At 40.5% G+C, this 19237-nt stretch overlaps 1 long non-coding RNA gene across 1 annotated transcript in view; it reads right to left on the minus strand.

Annotated features, from left to right (window-relative positions):
* The window catches only part of LOC111225277, a 43966-nt gene extending 28720 nt beyond the window's left edge, over positions 1 to 15246 (minus strand). The window contains exon 1 of the long non-coding RNA XR_002665262.1: positions 15203 to 15246. This is a non-coding gene — a long non-coding RNA (uncharacterized LOC111225277). The remainder of the gene's footprint in view (positions 1 to 15202) is intronic.
* Positions 15247 to 19237: the final 3991 nt, after the last annotated feature.

A 19237-nucleotide genomic window follows, 5' to 3' on the forward strand; every position in this document is an offset into this window, starting at 1 on the left:
GATAATCTAAACGTCAACTGATTTTGTGATGATGAGGATGATGATGCACTTAACTGGTAAACCTTATTGGAATGAATTTGGTTTTACATCTCCTAGGCTTCTCTCTGTAGCTCTAGTAACAACAGGTCGGTGAGCCAATCAGAAGAAAGGAGGCTCTGAGCCTCTCTTCTGATTTCTGAGTGAGCCAATAAAAACAAAGCAGATATCAGGTAAACACTCAGAGAAACTAAATCCTGCAAGGTTGGATGGTGGGTCCCAGTGGGCGGGGCTTGAGGCATTCCTGAGAGTGGTGACTGCTTTGTTGGGACATCACAAAGTTACAGGAAGTCCTGGAGGCTGTTTTTAAGGCTCAGTTTCTGAATACAGGCTGCGTGCGTTCCTCTGTGGACCCGTTGTCTGTGGACTTTCACAGTATTGATATAGAACCTAGACCTGCTTTTTAAAAAAGACATGGGAATCTCACTTTATACTATTTGGGACCTTTAAGAGATATTCAGTGAGTTATGTGTCTACATGATGCTGGCTGCCTGAAAGCATCCCCTGACAAATGTCTAAACACAGGGTAAGTTCAAATCAGACACTGTTTGATCGCCCTTCACACAGAGAGACTCTGCATTTGTCATCAAGACAGATTTTAATTCACGCCGAGACATTTTTATTAACATCTACAGCTTATTAACTCAAAGGCCATTTGTTATTCATTAATAAAAACACAGTGTATAATTAACGTTAAGTCCTGTCACATTTATGGATTAAGTGTAAGTTGAGTAATGGATGGATTCACTGTAAGTTGGTCTGTAGTCATGGTGCTAAATTGTAAGTAAAGCTGCCAACGCCTGTGGACTGATCTCAGATGCAAAGTGCCTCAGTGTGACAGCCAGCCTCCTGACTCTGCTTCCTGTCAGGGTTAATCACAGATGATGAGGGAAGTTGTCACATTTTGATGCCGACATCTGAAAACACTAAAAATGCCCCATTCAACACAGCATGAAGTATCCCCTATCCTCCATTCTCATACCTTCTGTATGTTTTGTTTTTTCTAATCGTTGAGTGAAAATCTTTCAAGACCAAGTCAACATCTGCTGGAACTCTTGGGTTTGCCAACTTACAGGGATTACAGTTTTTTTTTCGATAGACTGTAAGTGAAGATGGATGTAGTCTCTGTTACGTCATCCATAGGTTTTTGAAGAGAAGTTTTAAAGCTTAGAGAAAAGCAGGTGCTCCTTACCACAATTTTTCAGTTCTGTAGTAAAGAAAGGCTATATTTTAAATTTATATGCAACCACGTATGTATGAACTTAAACTAGTACTAAATGCTCTAATGTTGGAATTTAAATACCCCTGAACTTATGATTATGACTGTGATTGAAAGTCATGTGTCAGAATTTATGTGGTTTGAATAGATTTTTTTTTTTTTTGCAGGTAATTTTAAACTTCAGTAACGTTTCAGTAACTTAACCATTTTAGGGAGGTTGAAATTCAGATAGAAAATTGAGTTGTTGCTCACCTGAACAGAAAACCATCCGTCTGAATCTATGTAATGACAATACACTTTTTTATTTTTTGAATGTAGATTGTTCAAGGAGAAAATGGACGTCAGACAAGGGAATTCTTTGCCCTTTCTCCCCCGGAGCTCTGCACTTGAAACACAGCTGTGGTCTCCAGAGCCAAGCAGACTGCATGCAGTACAGTACGGCTGTTACATAATTGAGGAGAAACAATTAGAGGTTTCAGTCTGTTAGCTGTAATGGCTGCATCTCTGATTGTAGTACCTGGTAATTATGTTGTCTTTGCTGAGCTTTTTTTTTTTTTTTTTTTTTACATTTTTGCCAACAAACAGCAGACAGTGTTCCTGGCTGCCAACTTGTATTGTTCTGGACATTTTTCAGTACATCACTGAGCTCACAATAAACCTGTAATACTCTAAAAGCTTCCCATACACCTGTGGACTTACACATAGAGAAATGGCTTCATTGTACCTATTCATGTATTGTCAAAGTACAGTACAGTAAGATCAGCTGTTAAGACCAAAAACGTTGAATGCCTCTGCCAGCCAGCCAAAATGCAGGAAATATGGTCACAATCTCTCCGTCCTGAGCTACAGTGCTGAATAATGAGCAGTGGCGTTTTTGCAGAACATTATATCACAGTGAAGTTGACCTTTGACCTTTTGGATATAAAATGCCATCCCTTCATTTTATCCTTAAAGCCATATGAGTTAAATTGTGTCATAGTGTATAAATTTTCTAGTTATGGCCAAAAACGTGTTTTGTGAGGTCACTGTGACCTTGAACTTTGACTACCAAATTCTAACCAGCTCATCTTTGAGTCCAAGTGAATGTTTGCGCCAAATCTAAACACATTTCCTCAAGGCGACCCTGAGATATCACGTTCAAGAGGCCACAACCGCGTTTTGTGAAGTCACCGTGATGTTGACCTCCGGCCCTGACAGTCACAGATGAGGAAAACAAAAATCAACGGGAAGAAGATTTGAATCAGGAAGGCTGGTCCGACACCCAAATTCAAGTCTGCACAGCTGTTGATATCACTCTGATACAGGATTTCACATCTCTGCTAAGTTATCATAGCAAAAGTCACTTCATGCTTCCTCGCCACTGTCATCAAACACACTTAATGATATTAATATGTGTTTCATGTCTGGGGGTTTGACTTGTCATGAGTCAGGAAAACGATTTTTGACTCAAACTCAACTCACAGAGTATCTTTGCCTCACCTTCAACTCTGCCCCGCCCTCTCAGGGAGGTGTTTGCCTGCTGAATGTTCATGTCTATCACTAGCCTGTTATTTTACACTGGTTAAAATATTTCATCCCCCAACTTGACTATAAAGTTTATCCTGTCTAGATTTTGTTTTGTTGTGATGATTTTTGGAGACATTTTAATGTAAATCCATACTTTGTTTCACAAATAAAAACAAATTAGAGTAGAGACGAGTCTGAATTAATTAATTTTTGATTTCCTACCCCTGTAATCATCTCATGACCCCTTATAACCCTGTAGGGGTTAGGAACCAATTTTCTAGGAGATCTATTGATATTATGTAACTGACAAATCGATAATGAATTAATTAGCTATTACACAAATATGCAAACCAATGCATAAATGTATAAAACTGCACACGAATGACTCAAGAGTCTGATAACAGACGCTGGACCCAAACTGCTGTCAGTCAGTTTGTAGCTGGTCAAATATTTTATCACCTCATTTATGGGCTGAATTGCAAATTACATCATGTTAAACAAAGTTCACTGAAATAAATCCCTTATCAGCGTCTGTAACAAACTGTCCTGCAAGTGACACGCAGAGGTGCCGCTCCGTCTACGCCGCATCAGATTACCTTCTCGAAAAACACACATAAAATATTCAATTAAACATTCACAATGCTGTCAGTCAGTGAAATACGACTGGATTGCAGTCGCGTCTCTTTGATGAAATGCTCGTGTTTGTTGATAACACGCTGCATTCTGTTTGCAGAGCCCCTGCAAACCAGCTGCTGATGGCAATAACAAGATGCTGAAGTGCAAAAATACCCAGAAACGCCCCAGAGAGACGGCGAATGAAGAAACGGAGCCGACTGGCTCTATATTTAGCCTCCTCCGCCGAGTGAGCTGCTCTGATGAGGCAAATGAAAAGTTGCTCCACATTTGCATGACGTGGGTCTCCTGTTGTATCGCAGCACAATGTATGTCATCAGTTAATTAGATGGAGAACGACACATCTGTCTATCAATAGCTGCTTTGATCAATAAAACATGAAAAGCTTTGTCAGCAGTCGCTCTGTCAAAGGGTTAGGGTTAACATATATATATATATATATATATATATATATATATACACACAGTATTTGAACTGCATGGGAAGAATGTTGATTTTTCTCCATACTTCTGCTCAGATCACTATTGTTTTTAATTTCGCCTGAAGGATGGCTAAGTGCCTTGTATTTTTATGTCATTAATTGGTATTAATTATTACACATTTTTCTAACCCCACAGCCTCTGCAAGATGGTTTCAAGCGCTGTAATCATTTTTGCCTCTCAATGATACAGCTCTGCGAGAGCCTAATTAATCATGTATTGTAAAATGTCAGTGTTGTGTCTCTCCCACAACGGTTTCCTGTGAATCCTTGTATCCACACACGTCACCCTCTCTCAAATCTCCCAAACTCACATCTCCAGCTACAATACTGTTTGTTAATCAACAGCGCGCAATCTAAACAGTCACCTGCTGCGTTCGTCAGTGTTTACAAAATGATCTTTTGCTGTTGAGAACTATTGTGCGTGATTAAGTGATTTCAGATAATACTGCTCTGTATCAGTCTGCAATTCAGTCTGATTATAACATAATCTGTACATACAGTGCAATTAACCCGAATGGGAGTCTGAGAGGGAGATTAAGGGAGAAACAAAATAAGTCACGTTATTCTCATTACAGTTGTTAGTGTAACATAAACTCCCATGAAGGTATTTTGCTGAAATGTTCCCAAGACAGCATGCAATACCAGTGTACACCCCCCATTTAATATTGATTGCACTCCTCCTCGCTGCAACTACAAAGATTAATTTAAACATTTTAGATACTGTTCGCAGCGTCCCTGATGGCAATATAGAGTTGAATAAAACCAGATTAAAGCATCTAAGATTAAGTGCTCAAATTAAAATGTATCCTTTTGTAAAAGGGGTTTATAGAAGGGTATAAAAGCTGTATATCTGAATATTAAAATTAACATTTTACTGTTGAAACTGCACAAGAGTAATGAGAGATTTATCAATGTCAGGTCCATACATCCATACATTAGGATTCATAATATAACCGGGTTAGCTGTAGATGCAAGACGATAGCGCACATCAGCCCCGACACATCAGCAGTATTTAACACATTGGATAGACATGGACAGGATAGGTGTGAGTCATATGAGCTGTTCAGCAATTACTGTCAACTCCAACTCCACAGTAACTGTTACTCAAACCTCAAGTCAAGAGGCCGCGTGGGCAGCAGCGTGTACCGTCTACGTCCATTCCTCTTGTGAGGACCCATCCACTGTATAGTGATGTTATAGTGATGACTCATCTTATTGTGTTTTTTCTTGCGCCACAGATGAGAAGAAAAAAAAAAGAAAAATCCCCCCACTGGTTTAACAATCAAAGTGTACTAGATACAAATGCTGGCATTCAACAACTTTCCATTCAAGTGGCTTCACAGTGAAAATAACTGATGACTATTTTCCAAAGGCTGTCAGCAAAACAAAGTCTACCACAGGAGGCCTTGAGCTTTCCAGTATAGGGTGAGACAGAAACTACAGGTCATAAAATAATAGAAATGTGAAAGATAGCGGGACATAGCTGGGCCCTTTTTAATCCATGCCTTACAGAAAATAGCTCAGCTGCCTTTTTATTCTCAAATCAATACTTTTTAATCAAGGTGGGTTTTTTTTTTTTTTTTTTTTTCTCCCAGGCGCCTACCGTCTCTTTTGATGATGACTGTGTACAGATAAAACTTTTCCTTCTCGAAGAGCAGTTAATGCAGAGGAATTCAAGATCTAATTTGACATTCTGTCAGAGTCTTTGATGGGATGATGGCTCGGGAGCGATTGTGAGCTGTGTGCTGAGATGCATTCATGAGTCAGTGGTATCCATCTTGCATGTCAGAGAGACTGTTACCTTATCTGACTGGTGTGTTTTATACCACCATACACATCTTTTCTAGTGGTTATGTTCAATTTTTACAGCTAGAAATTGTATCAAAACTGCATATATAGATTATTGATTAAAAAAAAAAAAAAAAACCTTCCAAAAGGTATTACCTGTATTAAAGTTAAATTCAACACTACTTCTCCATGACAACACGATGTCTAAAGCTTTTATATGAGAGCACTGACGACGACTCAGAGCGTTGTCATGGACATTTTTGGTGCATCACTGTGAAATGACTTGGCATTTTGTTTGAAAGTTTGAAATGCTTCAGCACAAAACGTTTTCTACTGCCTGCATCCTGGACTGGCAAAGGTTGATGAAATGACAAAACAAATGTTTGATGATAATTGTTGTTCGTAAGTTTGATGTGTAATTATGTCCGTGTAATTGTTTCTATTACTCTTGTTCATCATCACTTTGCTTCTCATCTCTCCTCTCAGTAATTTTTTTTTTTTTTCCCCTTCTGGAGGCATGAAAATGAATATCAATAGTCTGGGGAACAAGATGTCGAAGAAGCCAAGATCTGCATTAGTCTGAATGTGAGTATACACTGGGTGATTCTGCGCCGAACGTGAAAGAAATGAAGCAATATTTTGGTCGTGGTTCCATGTTGCACTGCGAGAGAGGTTAAAAGACGGCCGTTGCTACCAAAGACAGCCTGGGTGAAAATTCAGTATCAGAAATTTAGGATGACCATCTCACAACATGACTGCTGCTACAACCTACGTTTACTAACCAGCCAATACAACACACATGCATGCCTCATGCCTTAGCCATGACCAGGTCCACATTCCTCTAACATACACATACTGTCAATACCACTATGGTATTAAGGGCTCGATTCTTGCTTAGCTTCAATGTTTGCCACTATAGCGATGCAGATGGATGACGTACACTGATGACATTTTAGTCTAGTATTTTGACTTGCATTGTACCTTGTGATTCAGTAGGTGTTATCATTGTACAGTGTATTTAAAATTAACTGCAGTTATATCGTGCATTTCCAGTCTTGACCACTCAAAACGTTTTACAATGGAAGCCACATTCACCCATTCATACACATTCGTGCAGCGCTTTTCTACCATGCACGCACATCCACACTGATGATACATTGGGGGCAATTTGGTGCTCAGTCTTGCCCAAGGACACTTCAGATTGCAGACTGGACGAGCCGGGAATCGAACCATGACCTTCTGATTAGTGGGCGACCACTCAGAGTGTATATAAAGACGGACGTAGTCTACATGATATCACCCATAGGTTTCTGAGGAGCAGTTTTGAAGCTCAGAGTGAGCTGTTCAGAGTGAGCTGCTCCACCATCGCCACCTTGGCAGTGTCTGACTCTTCCTTACTCCTGGCTAATCCAAACGTGGGCAAAGAGGTGGGGCGTGAGTTATATAAACATTCACCCCTGTGCAGTTGTCATGAAGGAGGAAATTAGCTTCAGAGACTAAAACTGTTTTGTGTACCAGGCTGTAAACATGTTTATTTCTGCTGTNCACTCAGCCACCTGTCGCTCAAAGCGGCATGCCCTTAATTAAGCATAACTTAAAGCCTTAATAAGATTTTAACGGGTGAGTTATATAAACATTCACCCCTACTGCAGTTTTTAGCACTTCCGTGTTGGGTACAGCATCAGGTTTGATGTACATGTACAGGAAGTACTCCAAGTTTAGTACATCCATGTCACAGTCTGGCTTGTAATANAGTCATTGGGGATTGACTCACTTTTGGAGGCAGACTCTAGTGGTCATTCGAAGCACTGCAGTTTTTAGCACTTCCGTGTTGGAGTACTTCCTGTACATGTACATCAAACTTGATGCTGTACCCAAGTTTAGTACATCCATGTCACAGTCTGGCTTGTAATAAACTTCTGAAATCTGTGGGTGCCTTAAAAATGACACCTGGTTTTCCAGTTCACCTGAGACATCACCACATCACACACTTCTTTCTCACCTCACCCACAGTGCATATCTGCATCTCTCAAACAAAGAAGAAAATCCCTGTATTTCTTCAATAAATCACAGCCAACTGAAACAGAACTGAAAGTACTTCTGAGTACCAGCATATGGTAAAAAAAACAAAACAAAACAAAACAGACACTGTCTAACCTCCAGCACTTCATTGTCTCAACTGTAATGACGCAAGCATGAGAAACATCCCTGATTACATGGCTGACTTACAGTTTCATCCGCACATGTGAAGCAGGTGAAGCGGATAAACAAACCAGGCAGCTCCGGGTAGCGAACAGCTGATACAGAGGAGCAACTCGGGCCATTGAAAGATTATTGATGAAGGGGGGGGGGGGACTGATGTCATCCCGCTCCCAAACCTTCATCCCTGGAGGTTGCGCTACTGTTCGTCAACCAGGGTGACAGTTTTGGGACGAGGTTCATAAACAGCTGCTGTAGGAGGCTGAGCTATTCAGGGATCTCGCCATCCAGACATTTTCTGATCAAAGCTCAGCGAAGGGAGGCAACAAAAAAAAAAAAACAAAAAAAAAAAAAAAAAAAAAAAAAACATTTTGCTGCACTGAAGGTTCTCTCCTACAGTTTCATCAGCCAGTTTTTACATAATCTGCATGACTGTGGGATGTAGCAGACATTGTTTGACTGTCAAGTTTGGTTTAGTTCTTTGAACTCAATTTGTTTGGGTAATGTTTAGAGCACATCATATATTTCCCCATATTCCTTTTATAGATCTCTTAGAAAAGGCTTCAGTGCACCACCCACACTCAAAGGATATCTGCAGAGGAAACAACACATCTCTGCCTTATTCGAAAAACTGATGCCACATCACTTTCATTGCAGCGGGTCATGTGCCCAACAGTATTATTTTCTTCCTGTCACAGAAACTAGGACTTCTGCCTCTTGACAATATACGGTTATACAGTGGATGCAAGCATTCCACACTATGTATGCCCAGGGGTGGACAGTAGCAAAGTACATTTTGCTACAGAAACTTTACCCAGCTTAAAAGACAAATACTGTACTTTTGACTCCCCTACATTTGTATGAAGTTCTCGTTACTTTGAAGCAGAGCTTTTAGTCGGTGGAATTAATTTTCCGTTTTGAAAATGTGACAACCTTTTTTGCACCATGGACGGGTTTCAGAAGGGGTAATAATTTGCTCATTATCACGCCATAACAATTCGCTATTACCTTCACCGGTGCAAAGGAGACAACAGACAACTCTCAGTAATCTTCCCTTATCTTTACTTCACTTGGTTTTGTTTGTTTTTGTGTGTGTGTGTGTGTGTGTGTGTGTGTGTGTGTGTGTGTGTGTGTGTGTGTAGCCCCGCCTCGCTCAGACAGCAGAGGACAGAGAAGCAGTGCAAACATAAATGATAGATAGAAATTAAAGTTATTAGTGACTGGCCACATGGCAACCAATCATGGCAGTCCTAATGTTGTATGTCACCGATTGGAAAAAAAAAAAAAAAAAAAAAAAAAGTGAGGCCCAATATCGGTCCAGGGTGTGGGGGTTGAGGACCTCTGTGATAGACCATTCACTGTGTTTGTCACAGGAGAAAAACACCAATCACAGCCAACTCTTCTACTGTCAGTCATGTTGTGCTGCTGCATTTTTGAACAGCTCACTTTGAACGATGGCTACGTTAGACAAAAAGATGAGGCAGGAGATTCTTCAGAGCACCGTGACCTTATCTTAAGTCCATGTTTCCAATTTTTGGGAATGAAGCGAGATTCCTTTCATTTCAAATGTTGCTGTGTTCACCACGACCGAACTTCATCACTGCCTAGAAAAATTTTCCGTCCAACACCGAGGATGTCCAGGGTAATGTTTATTTAATCCCAGATAATCTTTCCAACAGACAGCCTGTAGTAGTTTTTGTTGATTCAGCTGTATTGTTATGGCCATTTCTAGAGGCTGTGTAGTATAATCTCCAAGCTTTTTATTCAGTCAGCGCATAGGTTGTTTCACAGTCATCAGGTTCTGTAAATGCACTGTGGAACAATACAACAATGCATTGACAAAAAAAATGCTCCAGTACTTTAACTCAAGTAGAAATTTGACTGAACAACTTTCACTTATATTAAAGTAATATTTGACCAGGAGAATCTATACTTTGACTCAAGCAATGGAGTTGTGTACTTCGTCCACCTCTGTATATGTACAGCAGCTAATTTATGCGCTAGGTAGTGAGCTAGTCAGGTGATGCAGAGAGAGAAGAGACATTAGACAGTGCTAACATTCAGTGCCATTGCAGGAAGTAGTGTGCATATCTAAAGCACACCTTAGACAAAGCCCAGTCAGTCAACTCATATGTATTATGTGAATATATGTACAACATTTATATTTGGCATCTACACTTTGGCTTTGTCGCTCCCCACACAGCTCAGCTCAACAGGGAGTGACAATGACAACTTTCCCCCCTTAGGAGAACATAGACTCTGGAGTAGATGCTGTTGCAGAGAGAATCTGTATTCAGTGTGGATTTAATAGGATGCTCAAGTTCTGGAGTTGACCGTCTAGCCTAGCTTGTGGGCTTTCTATTTGCCAAAACCATGATCATTCCCCACCTTAACAGCACTTAACTAAGTTGCCATGCACAGGTATCGTATGCGGAAGTTGAATGAAATGTTGGTTTTGTACTTTTGTATTTCAGAAGCAAAGCAAATGAGAGGCTGTGTCGTCAGAGCTTTAATCCACTGTAATACAGCTACCCTCATGCAACATCTGAGCTCATTCTAAAACCCACTAAATTGCATTAAAAACATACTCCCTGAAAAATGCTTCCTCTTAACTGGAAATCAACTGCACTCACTTCTTTCTCACAGCACAGTGATATGATCAGATGCCAAGCAGATTTCTCTTATGTTGAATAGTCTATAATTCAAAAACAAATGTCAAGACGCAGTCTTTGCCAATCCGTATTCTACAAAGTCAAAAGTGGAAATTTGAAGTTGAGTTAAAAAGTTGAAACAACCACCTAATCAAATAGCCCAGGCTCATTACAATGTAATGCAATCAGTGCACCGAGAGCCACATTTCACTTACTCAATATGTTGAGGAGTGACATATTGAGATCACATCAATATTCCATTGGCTATTATTAAAATTCATATTATGGAGGATGGAGTGAGGGGGGGGCAGTGTAGGAGGATCTTTATATGGCATATCAATTAGTCTGTGTTTAATGTGATGGATGTAATATTGTCCTCCTTAAGGCGAGGAGCCTGATTTTGGAGAGACAGAAAACAGCAGGAGAATTAGATATTACCTCAAGGACTAAGCGATATTACTGATATTCACTAATTGCTCACAAATTTTGCTAAACTCAGTTTGTCTTTATTTAAGAATAATAATTTATCCCTAACACAAATCTCCGTGCTGTTTTTTCTTTTTTAAAAAGTAACATTTTCTCATCAATCCCTCACAGCAGCTCCGGGTGTGTCATGAATATTCATTTAAAAAGTGTTCAACTTGGACTGGTGCATTACAAGCACACGTTTGACCGCCAAATGCAGAATAAATCTCACTGTTATTTGGAGACTCTCTGGAGAGGACGCACAGAGAAAGGCAGCAGACTCAGTAAAAGTCAGGCAGATATGCTATTGTACAAAATATACTAGCAAGAGGGGCCCTTTGTAAGTTTTCTCTACCGCCAAATGTGGTTTCTTGCTGGGAGGAGGTGGTGGTGGCGATTGTTGCTCGACAAAAAGCTTTGGCCATTGTTGCGTTTGCTAGACAAGGGCTTATAATGCGTCCTCTGAGCAGTGCTGCGTCTTCAGGGCAAATTTGATGTGTCACTATCGGAAAGTGAAAAGACGGCCCTGAGCAAGATGTTTAGCGTGATAACTTGCTAAATAGAGACTGAGAGCGGAATGAAGTTTGATGCTGAACTTGCAACTTTTCTTCCAGAGTGGTAACAGCTGTTATTGTTAATGTTTGGCTGTGTAGCACTAGCAAAACTTACAAATAGCTTTGAGTAGCTACAACACAAAATATGTTACTATGACATTACAGGGATGCTTTGGCTTGGTCTGTGTTTTAAGGACTCTGTCTCAGATACTGATGAACTTTCTGACAGTGCAGCTGTATCACATTTTGCAAGGACACTGTAATTCTTAAGAAGCATGATAAAGTATGCCCTAACAACAAGCCATGGGTTACCAAATCCCTGAAAATGTGCTGGAAAGAAGAAACAGAGCCTTTCTTAAAAGGTAATGTGGCAGAAAAGAGAGGACAGGTCAGAGCAGACAGGAACAGGGCCAAGTTATAATATGAAAACAAGCTAGAGGAAAATTTAAGCAGCAACAATATGAATGTAGCATGAGGGATAAAGATATTCTACAAGTAATTTTGTCTAATCTGTTCTTACTTTCTCTATGATTGCATGGTAGGCGGTGAGGCTGAAATCACTTTCTATAACTGTCCACCAGTCTTTGATTTGCAGAATTCCTCCAGTTGCAAGATGTTTGAGTGTTTTCTTGCATGCACTCCTTGTTTCCATCTCCTCCACTACATTTCATTGGGATTCAGATCTGGGCTTTGGCTAAGCCCTTCCATAACCCACCATTTCTTCTTTTTGAGCCAATCCTTGGCGAATTTACTGGTGTGCTTAGGATCATTATCCTGTTGAAAAGGTCCATTCCCGGTTTAACTTCCAACTTTGGGACAGATGGCCTCACATTTATCTTCAAGCACTCTTTGATAAGAGGCAGAATTCATGGTTGAATCAATGACTTCAAGCTGCCCAGTCCCTAAGGCAGTGAAGCAGCCCCAAACCACCATGCTTCACAGTTGGCATGAGGTTCTTCTCAACATGTCTGCTGTTACTGTAGCCCAAGAACTCTGATTCGTCTGTCCAGAGCACATTCTACCAGTAAGCCTGATTCTTTGCCTGTATGTTCATTTGCAAACTGTCTTGCTCTAATGTTCTTTTTGGTCAGCAAGGACTTTTTCCTGGCATGCCAATCATGCAGGTCAAATTTGTGCAATCTCTTCCTGATTGTAGACGCATTCAGATTCTGTGATTAAATTGTGGGGGTTCCTGGTTTTGCATCATATGATCTGCTCTTGGGCTGAATTTGCTGGGGCTGCTAGTTTTTGCAGTCGTTTTAAAATTTACACCAGTGTTGATGATTTTCCTTACGGTTGAATTATTTATTTCAATATATCGCCTCTATTAACAAGAACTGTTTCAAAGAGTATAAAAATGTTTGCTTGTTCAGATGTGTTGAACTCAATTCCCATGGGGTACTTAATTTTTCACATGACTTATGTCGTTTCCCCATCTGGTGTTACTCAATACTCCTGTCCACTGTGAGGACTTCAGTGCATAAGCAAGGATCAGTTTAGAATGGAAAACAAAGATGTCTGTAAACTGTTGGGGCTGTTCAGGAAGATGAGTAAGCATTATAAAATCATATCAAATCCTCTGAGTCATTGCACTCAAAATATTTGAATGAATAAAAAAAAAAAAAAAGAGAGAAATTTACAGTCTGTCTGTATCGTCAGCTGACCCTGATTGTCCTTCAGTGCCCAGGGATTCTCAACCTACAAAACAGGTATTATTATCATCCTTAACTAGTGACATAATTTGGTGGGATATTCTACAAGGACTCGGTGCCAGGCATCGGTCCTGAGGGGAATGTCACAGCCCTAACCTCATCTCCAGCTATCATTGGCTCTCTGTGAGGCGTTCACATTCACCAGGAAGCACAATGAAATGAGGAAAATCATGAGGAAATCGGTCGACCAGAAGGAAGGGAGAATGGGATGAAGCAACAAACAAGACAGGTGGGAGGACGGAAGGAAGGATGGTAAAGGAAGAAAGGGATGATGGAGGGAAGAAAAGGAAGGAAGGAACAAAAGACAAGAGAGAAGAATGGCAGAGGAAAGAATGAAAGAAAGGGAAGGAAGGAAAAGACAAGAGAAAGGAGAGGATGTAGGAAGGAAAGAAAGGAGGAAGGAAGGAAAAAAAGATGGAGAGAAGCAAGGAAGGCACTACAGTCACGAGGATGACGGGAAGGAACAAAAAATGGAGGGAAGGTGTGAGAAAAAAAAAAGACTCAAAGGAAGGAAGGAAAAGACAAGAGAAAGGAGAGGATGTAGGAAGGAAAGAAAGGAGGAAGGAAGGAACAAAAGATGTAGAGAAGCAAGGAAGGCACTAGTCACGAGGATGACGGGAAGGAACAAAAAATGGAGGGAAGGTGTGAGAAAAAAAAAGACTCAAAGGAAGGAAGGAAGGAAGGAAGGAACAAAAACAGGAGGGAGGAAGAAAAGACGGTTTGGACAGTAGGAAGGAGAGAAGGAAAGAAGGAAGGATGGGGCAATGAGAGGAAGGAAAGAAGGAACAAAAAGATGGAAAGATGGAAGGGAGGAAATAACAGAGGAAAGAAGAAAAGAATAAAAGACAAGAGAAAGGAGAGGAAGGCTGGAGTGAGTCTTTTCTGATGCGTCTGAGCTGAATCTCTCCTGTCTACCAGCACCTGGCTAACTGCTCTTGAAATAAGGAAAGAGGGAAGGAGAGAAGGAACGGGTAGAGTAGTATGCACAGAAATTTCGATGCTGTTAACATCTTGGACATTTTACATTTCTTGAATTCCATTCACTCTTCACATTAAAGCAACTTCAATAAATCTAAATCAACCTGTGGTGCAATCACAACACTGCACAGCTCCATACGTCTGCTGCCCTGACGCTGACACATGTAGGCTGTGGAATTACACAGTAAACATGATCCCGTCAGGACAGCTTTGCAGGACTGACACTTTAAAAGCTTTTTGAAACTGATGTCAACATTCATAGAAAACAGAAAGACATGCAGGCTATCACCCCACCTCCCCCCCCACCCCCCCGACCCTACATATATCTGTGGATAAATAACCTGCAACACTGCAGTGTGCAAACTGCAGTAACTGTAATTGGCAGCTTTCAATGAAGGTCACAAGTGGCTCTCTCTTCTTATGCAATTAACCCAGTTTCTCAGTGAGGCAGCAATCTGTGGGGAAGCAATTAAATTCCAAATTCTTCACAGTGTGTGGACTTCACAGGGAAAAAAAAAAAAAACCTTGGACAGCCCAACGTTTGTTTGGAAGTGTTTATTAGTGATTTTCTTTGGATATATGAAGATTTTGTTGTTTTTTTTTCTAAAAAGAAAAAAAAGGGGATAAATGACAGAAGGAAGGACGGAGGAAGCAAAGTCAGGAAAAGAAAAAAGAAGAAAAGGAAGGAAAGGAGGAGACAAAGAACTCTTCTTTCATCTGAACCATGATTTTGATTTATTTTATTTTTTTACATCTATTATTCTCCATTAGATATTTATCAGCTTCTTCTCTTACTCTCCGATTATTTGTTCACAACTGTGATGGAGATCATGCTTAAAATCATACCCAGTCAGTTGACTCCCTCTCTCCATCTACTTTACTTGTTCTCAGGCCTCCCTCTGTGTGTGTGTGTGTGTGTGTGTGTGTGTGTGTGTGTGTGTGTGTGTGTGTGTAGATGTGAGAGCGCACTGTGTAGTGACCTTGAATTCCTCCTGCGGGCAACAAACAATCCTTTCTCCTCCTCCCACGGATGAGCGTTGCAAGGTGACGTCTATGTGTGCACAGAGGAAGAAGTCCTCCACCTCATCTGTTCACTCTTTCACCTGCAGGAAAACAATGAGCAGAGGCAGAGAGCAGGAGAAGATGAGAAATGGCAACGATTTTAGACGTCTGTGTGGCCTCTAATGCTTTCATGTCCAAACGCTGGCTGATGTCCAGGCTTGGATTCATTCTCTTAGGGTTACTGTTATTTTTGGAAGAATTGTTTAGATGCATTACAAAGAAATTGACCTGACATATTTGTTATGATTGCAGGTGGGATTTATCGGGGCATGAAAGAGCTGTTCTGAATCGGGTTGCCAAATGTGGGATGGTGCAGCAATTACTAAAAATTACAGCTTGTATTTAATTTGAGTAATGATTTTCCAAAATCTTCCAAATATTGAATGAATTAAATCCAAACACTGCAAGCTCTTGCATATAACGCAGTGATTGGCTGAATTCATGTTGAAGGAATCTTGTTTGTTTCCATATTCAGCAGTGTAAAACCACAAGCTGTAGTTTCACCAGCTGCAACATATCTGCTTGCATACATTAACAAATGAGATGCAATATGTTAAAATGGTGAGATTTAGAAGTGTTGAAATTTCTGAGAGTCAGGCTAGCCGTTTCCCTCTACTATTACTCTTTATGCTAAGCTAGGCTAATCACCTCCCTCCTTCAGTTCCACACTTAAAAAGGTCCCAAATTGCATAAATGTAGATTTCCGTGTCTTTTTTGATTATAAAGCAGGTCTAGGTTCTGTATTAATACTGTGAAAGTATCAAAGCCTCAGTCCACAGAGAAATGCACACAGCCTGTATTCAGAAACAGACTTAAAACCAGCCGTAAGGACTTCCGTAACCTTGTGATGTCACAACAAAGCAGTCACTGACTTAAGCCATGCCCCAAGCCTGGACCCACCATCCAGGATAAGGCTTTTTTTTTTTTTTCTTTTTCTTTTAAATTAAAAGCAGAAAACTGTTTATCCTGACATCACTCAAATGCACTGTGCTTGTGCCTGAATTTCATTTTAGTCGACCATCTAGACATCTCAAATGGATAAAATCTATGATGTATATATTGATAGGGATGAGCCAGTTTTCAGTGTTGCACCGCCACTTCAGGTTAGCCTGATAAAACGGCTGCATTTTTATCATTCAAACATTTGGATTCAGCTCCAATAAGAAGGATCTCTTAACCTTGAACCCCCTGCCGCTCCCAACATGTTGCTGCCCTGCAGGTCATGAAATGAGGCTGTCCCATCATAGAGCCTTGGGTCAACATGATAATTGGGGGCGCCTCTTTGTGTCACGCCGACTTTGCGAATCACCTCGGTGTGTTTTCCCAGCCAGGTGCCTGCAGCATACATCACTCAGCCACCAGCCAGCTTCACTTGGAGCTAAGCGCTGCGCCAATTATTGCATGACACCGTCATCCATATCTGTTCTCATGGAAATTCATAATTTATGACACATCCTCGTTTCTGCCTCTAGGGATCTGAATACTATTATCCTGCTAAAGTGAGATCTGATTGGGCAGCTTCTATCTCAGTTGCTCCTTTGAAGTCTCATTTCTTCAAGTGCCCTTCTATAGTCTCTATAATGTATCATCATCCAGCAGAGGAGACATCCTGTGAGCCGGAGCAACACCAGCTATTCCTCTCTCAAAATGGCAGCCGCAAACCTCTGGCTGAGAGTAAATGCTTTGGGGTGTTGGAGTTAGTGCAGAGATATTTGAAACCATATATCTGGTTGTAGACTGACAGTCCCTCTATCATCCTCTCTATTTTGGCCTCGATGTTGTGCAGAATACCCCCCCCCCCAAAATATACAGCAGAAATAGCAAAACCTTGCTCCACCAGCTGCTCCCATGCTTTAGACTTAGACCAAATAAACACAATATGTGTTTCTAGTGATGTTTATACACTTCACATGTATTTGTAGAATGTGGTCATATTAAAAACAGTAAATTACTAAGGCTTGTGAATCCTACCATTTACCCTAAAACTTAACATTATCTTGATTTTTTTTGGTCTTCTTTAAACTTAAATCTTCCTATTCTCATATTGACTTTTCAACCTTAAAATTTACATTAGCTTGACTTTTTAACCTTCACAATGTGCTAAACTCCATTTAGCTGATGCTAATTAAAAAAAAAAAAAAAAAAAAATGTACAGAATGTGTCATTAAGCCTCCGGGTTGCCGACAGCTTTGTGAACTCGCAGAGGAGGAAAGGTTAATAAGGAATGTTACATGTTTCAATGCATCATTAACATATGAGTCAGCAATTATCTGTAATGTAATGAATCATCTTGTCAGGCTTTGTAGAGTGGATGGTTTTTAAATATGCTATACATTATCTCTGTCCTGTAGCTTTTAATAGAGATGCCTCAGTGGTAGTTTTTAATGTTGCTTCAGAAAAACAGTGAGTGGCATCAGCAAACTGTCATTTAACATCCTTCCAGTATTTAAAGATTTTGGGCAAAAGATAATGATGCTGGCTTGGTGGATGATCTTGTGTGATTATTCCACTGATGAATAAAGACTTGATTGTGTTGTATTATTCACACAAAACTAGAATGTCAAGCTGTAACTAATGGCAATAAGTGGTGAGTTTTGTGGTACAGATGGTTAGATGGGCTTTGTCGTCATGGTTACAATAATAAACTACGTGGTTAACTTTGTCAAATGGTCATGAATAATAGAAACAACATAAACTGCTAGTTTCACACAGGAATCAAACGGCTAACTTCCTCCTAACGCTGACCATGTCGCTCTGTATTCTACGTCGCCGCACTTTTCTCTTTGCTCCTGTCGTTAATTACTACCGCCACTAGATGTTGCCTAGCAACAAAACGTAACTATGGGTCATAACCTGCTGCACAGACGACCTATTGGCTTGGTTTATTTACAGGGAGGACAGTCTGTGTTAAAGTTATCTTTGTGCTTTTTCTTGCCTGTCTTCAGTTATTACCTCAGTCCTTGATAACACACTCACAGTCATCCCACCTGTCAAACCCCGGTCCGTTTACTCCACAATATCTGTCACAATGACTGATGAAAAATGTGATGGCTCAGAATTCATCTGTTTGTACAAATGTAACAACGACTTCCTTTAAAAGTAGGGGAAAAACCAGTTAACTGCTTTGTGACTGAATAGGTTTTAATTTTAAAACATTCCTGGGCCCTGTATGAACTGAGCAACACTAAAACACACATCTAAGGAAGTGTGTTTGATCCAGAGAGGTGCTTAATGGTAGGAGACAGGCTGTGTCTACTTTTTTATGAATTGGGGGAGTTAAAATGCACTTACCCACCAAGATTTCTGCTGGGCAACCACAGCGACACAAACACATCAGCTTGAGTCTATCCCCCCCCCCCCCTTCTCATATTTTCTAGTCTATTGCCTTGTCATTCTACTGCCTCATTTGAGCCTCTTTCCTCCTCTTTGGGGGGGGACTTCAGCAACTCCATTAGCAAAAAACTTTCACTGAGAAATCTGCAGGAGCGCACCAACTCTCAGGAACTTTCTACTTAATGGTTACTCCCACAGGTATTGCCATAATTCTCTTTTTTCCTCCCCTACCGAGGTGATGGTGATTTTTTTTTTTTTTTTTTAGTTAAAACTTTGTAGTCAAATACATTAAATTTCACTTGTCAAACCTTCTGCTTCAGAACCAAACTGAAATTATAGAGTGTTTGTATGACTCATCCAGTGCAGAACACACGCAACAAAACGTACACAGAGTTGCTTTATATTTTATATATACACATACACACTCACCATGTAGCTTTTGACCCTCTACAAGGTTTCGTTTTGTCACTTCTGCAATAAGTCAATAAAAAAAAAAAAAAAAAAGGTTGAGTTGTGTGACGTGTCATCCAACCACAGCAGAGGTCTTGTGGTTTGGCAACAGTCAAAAGGTGGAGAGACGAACCTACAATCACAGCCAACGTCTGTCTGCCTGCCTCCCT

This window comes from Seriola dumerili, unplaced genomic scaffold, assembly GCF_002260705.1.
Source record: "Seriola dumerili isolate Sdu_G_001 unplaced genomic scaffold, Sdu_1.0 BDQW01000149.1, whole genome shotgun sequence".
Classification (NCBI taxonomy): Eukaryota; Metazoa; Chordata; class Actinopteri; order Carangiformes; family Carangidae; genus Seriola; species Seriola dumerili.